This window comes from Capricornis sumatraensis, chromosome 6 (assembly GCF_032405125.1).
Source record: "Capricornis sumatraensis isolate serow.1 chromosome 6, serow.2, whole genome shotgun sequence".
In the NCBI taxonomy this organism is placed as follows: domain Eukaryota; kingdom Metazoa; phylum Chordata; class Mammalia; order Artiodactyla; family Bovidae; genus Capricornis; species Capricornis sumatraensis.
The window spans coordinates 29,064,719-29,071,506 of record NC_091074.1 but is presented as its reverse complement, the minus strand read 5'-3'; positions in this window follow the sequence as shown (position 1 = coordinate 29,071,506).

Here is a 6,788-nt window from a genome sequence, read left to right as displayed (position 1 = left end):
TCCAGGAATCTTCCCAACCCAGGGCTTCAGTCCACGTCTCTCAAGTCTCCCGCAGTGGCAGACAGGTTCTTTACCACTCGTGCCACCTAGGAAGCCTTATTCCTCTTAACTGTTATCAAAATTTACAATATAAATTTATATGGAGATTTTTAAAATCACATAATAATGAGTTTTGAGGTGATGTATCTGTTTCTATGGTGTCTGAGGAGATGAAGGCTGATTTTAACAGTTACCATTTGGTGTTCATTGCTCAGTCATGTCTGACTCTGGGCTCCTCTGTCCACGGAACTCCCCAGACAAAAATACTGGAGGGGTAGTCGTTCTGTTCTCCAGAAGATCTTCCCAACCCAGGAGTCAAACCCAGGTCTTCTGCATTGCAGACAGATTCTTTACCATCTGAGCCACCAGGGAAATACGTTATGTCTAATATCTGAATAGTCAAGAGTCAATATTACACTGAAAACTGGGAGTATGTCAAGTTCAGGACAAATTTTTGAAGTATTAATATTTATCCTTTGTTTGTAGGGCCTCCTCCTCCTCCTTTTTTATTTTTATTTTTTTCTTTATTCCTGTCCCTATTTCATCATGCCTCTGGCTGCTCTAAATCTCAGTTTTTAAGTTCAACCTAAGCATGTCTTTACCTAAGCCTGTCTCCTCATATTCCAAAATTGCTCTTCTGCTTTCTAAGTCTCTGCTCTCAAAGTGCTCATTACTCTGGGGATATCTCAACTGGAGTTTAGGAGGGAAGTAATTTAAGGCAACTGTGCACTCTCCATAAAGGACTTAATTGTTAAACTAATTTTGTTAGTTATTTACCTTTCAAAATGATCTTGTTAACCAAAGTGAATCTTGATGTGGTGGAATTTCACACCTGAGAAGTGAGAATGAGACATAGTTAGGCAATGCAAAGAATAGATGTTTAGGAGTGGTATCATCCCCATGTTTATCACACATGCTTTACATGAAGTTGCTGCTGCTGCTGCTGCTAATGCAAATATTGATCAAATTGTTCATAATGTTATCATCACTGCCCTGTGGAATATTTATCAATACAAATAGATAATTTTGAGATGACATAGATGAAGATTTAATGAGAAGCATCTGGCTTGTCGCTCTGGTTCCCATCTCAGAGACAGTTGTCCATGTAAGGCAGATGACTAGGCTGGACTCTAACGTACTCCTAAGTGTTCTGCCTTGCTTGGTATGGTACCCTTCTCACCCCCTGCTTGAAGTTCACACTATAGGTCACCAGTGGGTTCTAAAACAAATAAAAATAAGCTGTGTCGTTTAGTAGTGGTTTTCTCTCCTTCAGGTGGTGCTAGTGGTAAAGAACACACCTGCCAATCTAGGAGACACAAGAGACATGGGTTTGATCCCTGGTTTGGGAAGATCCCCTAGAGCAGGAAATGGCAACCGGCTCCAGTATTCTTGCCTGGAAAATTCCATGGAGAGAGGAGCCTGATGGGCTACAGTCCCTGGGGCCGGGAAGAGTCAGACACAACTGAGCATGCGCACTGTGTGTAGTGCACTGAAACCTCCTAAGCCTCTCTTCTGCTGGTACATGGTGAGCTGATGGCATTCACCACTTGGTGACTTAGATCTTATAAGAATGAAATAATTCTAGGCTATGGTTTTCTCACAGCTGACAGGATGACAGCATATATTCAAAGGAACTGGTTGAGAGCTGTCAATTATGGGAGGAGGAAAAAAAGAAGCATGATGGCCAATTTCACTCCTATCCTATTTCCCCCACGGGGACTTGCAGATTCGGGCTTGGGTGAAATGGAAAAAAATTGATGTCTAGTACTTAGGATTTCAATTCATTGTTCACATTGCTTTGAGTTTCTGGGGTAATTTAATAAAGAAAAAGACCAATTTGGTTTTCAGAAGCTTAAGAAAATCTATTATATTTTGAAGCAAACAAGCTTCATGGGAGATAGGCAACCAGATAAGACTATTTGAAAACTATGTCTGTTGGAGAGAAAACAAGTATAGGTCAAAGAAATCAATTCTTAAATTAGTCTTACATAAATATTTCAGCTTCCAGACAATGTGGTTACTTGAGAGGGTGTGGCATGAAGGAAAATATTTACAGGACAGACAAGAGGAGTCAATGATTTAGACTTTCACTGGAGCCTGTTTACCCTATCAAGTCCCCCATGCATGTTCTCCTTGCAAGCTCCAGGTGCCTTCTAACGTTCAATTCTTGCCCATAAGAAACAGGTATTTCTTAATATCTTAGCAGCAACTGTACAGTTTGTATTTTACATTATAGGCAATGCTAATAGATCATATGAACACTAAAATGGCTTAAACGTCAGTTATCTGCTCTAGGAAGTTAAAAATCATCAGAAGTGATAAGGGAGTACAGGTTATGATGAGTTAGTGCTCTCTAGTAAATGAGGAAAATTAAAGCCCTGAAATTTCTTGAGACTACGTGGCAGAGATGTTTATATTATCCGGTTCCGAACAAAATTGGGGAAATAATTTTAATTGCTACAGATTTGAATTCAAACCCCTGTTGCTTTTAGGAAGTGATCTAGGCTAGAGCCCTACATTCTGCACTTCTTCAGATGCATCCGAGAAGACTGGCTTTGTCCTGCAAGAGAAGCACTTGTATAACTTGAGACTCCTGGAAAACTTGCTCACATCTAGTGGTCAATGGGAGGAGTTTTGCAAATTTGCTCCACCAAAGAGAAGTTTCAGGCAATTTCACTGTCATATCTCCCTTCCCTGGGTCTCCAAGTTCTTCAGTGAACTGAATGGTCTTCCCTGGAGCAGGAACAGAAATAGCCTATTTGGGAGGAGGATTATGGTCAGAACAAATGATAATTTTCTTCCTTGCATTTCCTGGCAGACTGCCTTCTTGGAGCACATACATAAAGATAGTTGTCACACAGCTTAATTATATGGAGCACAACTGTAGATGACACAGAATATATATGTGCTTCTCTTTCGAAATACACAGAAAACATGTTAACATAAATCTGAAAAACCTCAGAGTTCTTGTGATACAGTGGGAATATCCTATGGATATGAAATGTATGCTTTGAATTGCCTTCTAACACTCTGTTTTCTTTTCCTCACAGAGCTAGCACCAATGTTAAGGTCATTAAAAGTGTCACTTCCAGTTAATGAATGAATTTCCCACTATTGGCTTTACTTATATTGTTTATGAAGTTTTGAACTAAATTATATTTGGTATCATCCAACTCAAGGAAATAGCACACTTTGTTTATAATCACATTACAACACATTTTGATACCCCTTGTCTATTCCCTAAACCTAAATCAGTTAGCCTGATAATACTCTATAACATTTGCCTTTCTTCACAGCACTTGTTAGTTTACTATCTAGTTAATTATCTAATTTATTTACCCTGTTTATTGTTTGTTTATGCTAGCAGAATGTAAGCTTCTGGTGGCAGAAACCACGGCTGTCTTACTTGCCATCATATTTTAAAAAATTAGAATAGTTTTTGGTCTACAGTAGGCATAGAATAATGGAGAAGGCAATGGCACCCCACTCCAGTACTCTTGCCTGGAAAATCCCATGGGCGGAGAAGCCTGGTGGGCTGCAGGCCATGGGGTCGCTGAGAGCTGGACACGACTGAGCGACCTCACTTTCACTTTTCAATTCATGCATTGGAGAAGGAAATGGCAACCAACTCCAGTGCTATTGCCTGGAGAATCCCAGGGAAGGGGGAGCCTGGTGGGCTGCCGTCTATGGGGTCACACAGAGTCGGACACGACTAAAGCAACTTAGCAGCAGCAGCAGGAAGAGAATAAATATTTGATTAAATGAAGTAATGAAACAAAGCTAGAAATACTGTTCTGAACTGAACAAATAAATGAACAAATAAAACCAGTGCTGCTGTTTCTGTCCTAATCTGATTTGACTTTCCCAGAGCTCTTGAAATAACTTATCATCCCTTCCATAGCAAAGCTCACACTGCCCTTGGATTCTATAAGACGTTTTGCCTTTTCAGACGCTTCTGCCAATGCTTCCTCTGCTTCTGCTACTGCTAAGTCGCTTCATTCGTGTCCGACTCTGTGCGACCCCATAGATACTGACAACTCCCAAAGGTATATAACCAGCCAGGATACCTCTCATGGACTCCAGACTTGAATAGACAACTTCCTGCTTGATCTGCATTTGAATGTCTCAGCTTTCTTAAAATTAACTTATTTTTTTATTTTTTTAAATATTATTCTTTTTTTTTTTAATTTTAAAATCTTTAATTCTTACATGTGTTCCCAAACGTGAATCCCCCTCCCACCTCCTTAAAAAATTGCAAATAGAACTACCTTATGACCCAGCAATCCCACTGCTGGGCATACACACCGAGGAAACCAGAATTGAAAGAGACATATGTACCCCAATGTTCATCGCAGCACTGTTTATAATAGCCAGGACATGGAAACAACCTAGATGTCCATCAGCAGATGAATGGATAAGAAAGCTGTGGTACATATACACAATGGAGTATTACTCAGCCATTAAAAAGAATTCATTTGAATCAGTTCTGATGAGATGGATGAAACTAAAATTAACTTTTAAATCAAACTCTTAAACTGTCATGCAGCCACCCTTACAAACCAGTGAATGAAAAAATGAAAAAACAAAAACCTGCTTTCTCTGTCTTAACTTTGTGAATGAAACTGCTTCCCACACAATAACTCAGATGAAAAATTTAGGAGTCATTCTTGAGTCATATTTTCCTTAACTCACATAGGTATGCTATCTGAATGTCCTATTGTTTCTACCATCAAAAATTATCTGGAAATTTTATCTTTTCTTTCTCTACTACAGGTGGATTTCTTTCCACTTTTATTTTTTTAACTAAAGGTATTTTTTTTAAGTTGAGGTATAATTTATATACAATATTAGTTTCACATACTCAACATAGTGAATTAAAATTTATATACATTACAAATTAAGCATCATGGTAAGTCATCTGTCACAGTACAAAGTTATTAAAATATTACTGACTCTATCCCCCATGCTGTACATTATATCCCCATTACTGACTCATTTTATAACTAGAAGTTTGTGTTTCTTAATCCCCTGTAGCTATTATGCCCAACTCACCAACCCTGTTCGCTCTGGCAATCCACTACTTTGTTTTCTGTATCTGAGTCTCTTTCTGTTTTGCTTGGGGTTTTTGTTTTTTAGATTCCACATGTGAATGAAATTGTATGATATTTGTCCTTATCTGACTTATTTCACTTAGCATAATACCCTCTAGGTCTATCCAGGTTGTTGCACATGACAAGATTTCCTTCTTTTTACGGCTGGTAATATTCCATTTTGTGCACGTGTGCGTGTTTGTATCAGATTTTCTTTATCCATTCATTCATAGATGGACCGTTAAGTGAAAGTGAAAGTGAAGTTGCTCAGTCGTGTCCAACACTTTGCGACCCTGTGGACTGTAGCCCACCAGGCTCCTCCATCCATGGGATTCTCCAGGCAAGAGTACTGGAGTGGGGTGCCATTCTCCAGGGGATCTTCCCGACCCAGGCATTGAACCCGGGTCTCCACATTGCAGGCAGACACTTTTACCTCTGAGCCACCAGGAATGCCCGGATGCACTGTTAGGTTGCAGATATTATAAATAATACTGCAGTGAACATAGAGGTGATTATCTTTTCCAATTAGTAGGGGCTTTTTAATACCCAGAGTTGGAATTGCTAATTTGTATAGTAATTTTATTTTAATGTTTTGAGGAAGCTCCATACTATTTTCCATAGTGGCAGCACCAATTTATATTCCCACCCGCAGTGCACAAGTGTTTCCTTTTCCCCACCATCTTACCAACACTTGTTGATTGTTGTCTGTAATAACCATTCTGACTCGTATGAAGTGACATCTCAGTGTGGTTTTGGTTTGCATTTCCCTCATAATTCATGATGCTGAGCATTTTTTCATGTGCCTGTGGCCCATCTGTATGTCTTCCTTGGAAAAATTCAGGTCCTCTGCCCCATTGTTTAATCTGATTATTTTGGGATATTGAGTTTTGCGAGTTCTTTATGTATTTTAAATATCAACCCTTATCACATACATTATTTGCAAAAAACTTCTCCCATTGAGTAGGTTACCTTTTCATTTTGTTGATGGTTTCCTTTACTCTGCAAAAGATTTTTAGTTTGATATAGTCCCATTTGTTTATTTTTGCTTTTGTTGCCCTTGTCTGATGGGGCAAGGTCCAAAAAATATTACTAAGACTGATGGCAAAGAGTATACTGCCTATGTTTTCTTCTAAGAGTTTTATGGTTTGGGTATTACATCTCAGTCTTCAACCCACTTGGAGCTTAATTTTGTGTCTGATGAGACAGGTCCAAAAAATATTACTAAGACTGATGGCAAAGAGTATACTGCCTATGTTTTCTTCTAAGAGTTTTATGGTTTGGGTATTACATCTCAGTCTTCAACCCACTTGGAGCTTAATTTTGTGTACGTTGTAAGAAAGTAGTCCAGTTTCATTCTTTTGCATGTAGCTGTCCAGTTTTCCCAACACCATTTATTGAAGAGATCAACTTTCCCTCACTGTATATTCTTGGCTCCTCTATTGTAAATTAATTGACCAGGTAAACATGGACTTGTTTCTGGGCTCTCTATTCTGTTCCACATAGCTATACGTCTATTTTGTGCCTGTACTATAAGGTTTTGATTACTATAGCTTTTTAGTATAGTTTGAAATCAGGCAGTATGATACTTACATCCTCTTTCTCAAGATTGCTTTGGCATTTGGGGTCTTTATGGTTCTATACAAATTTTAGGATTGTTTG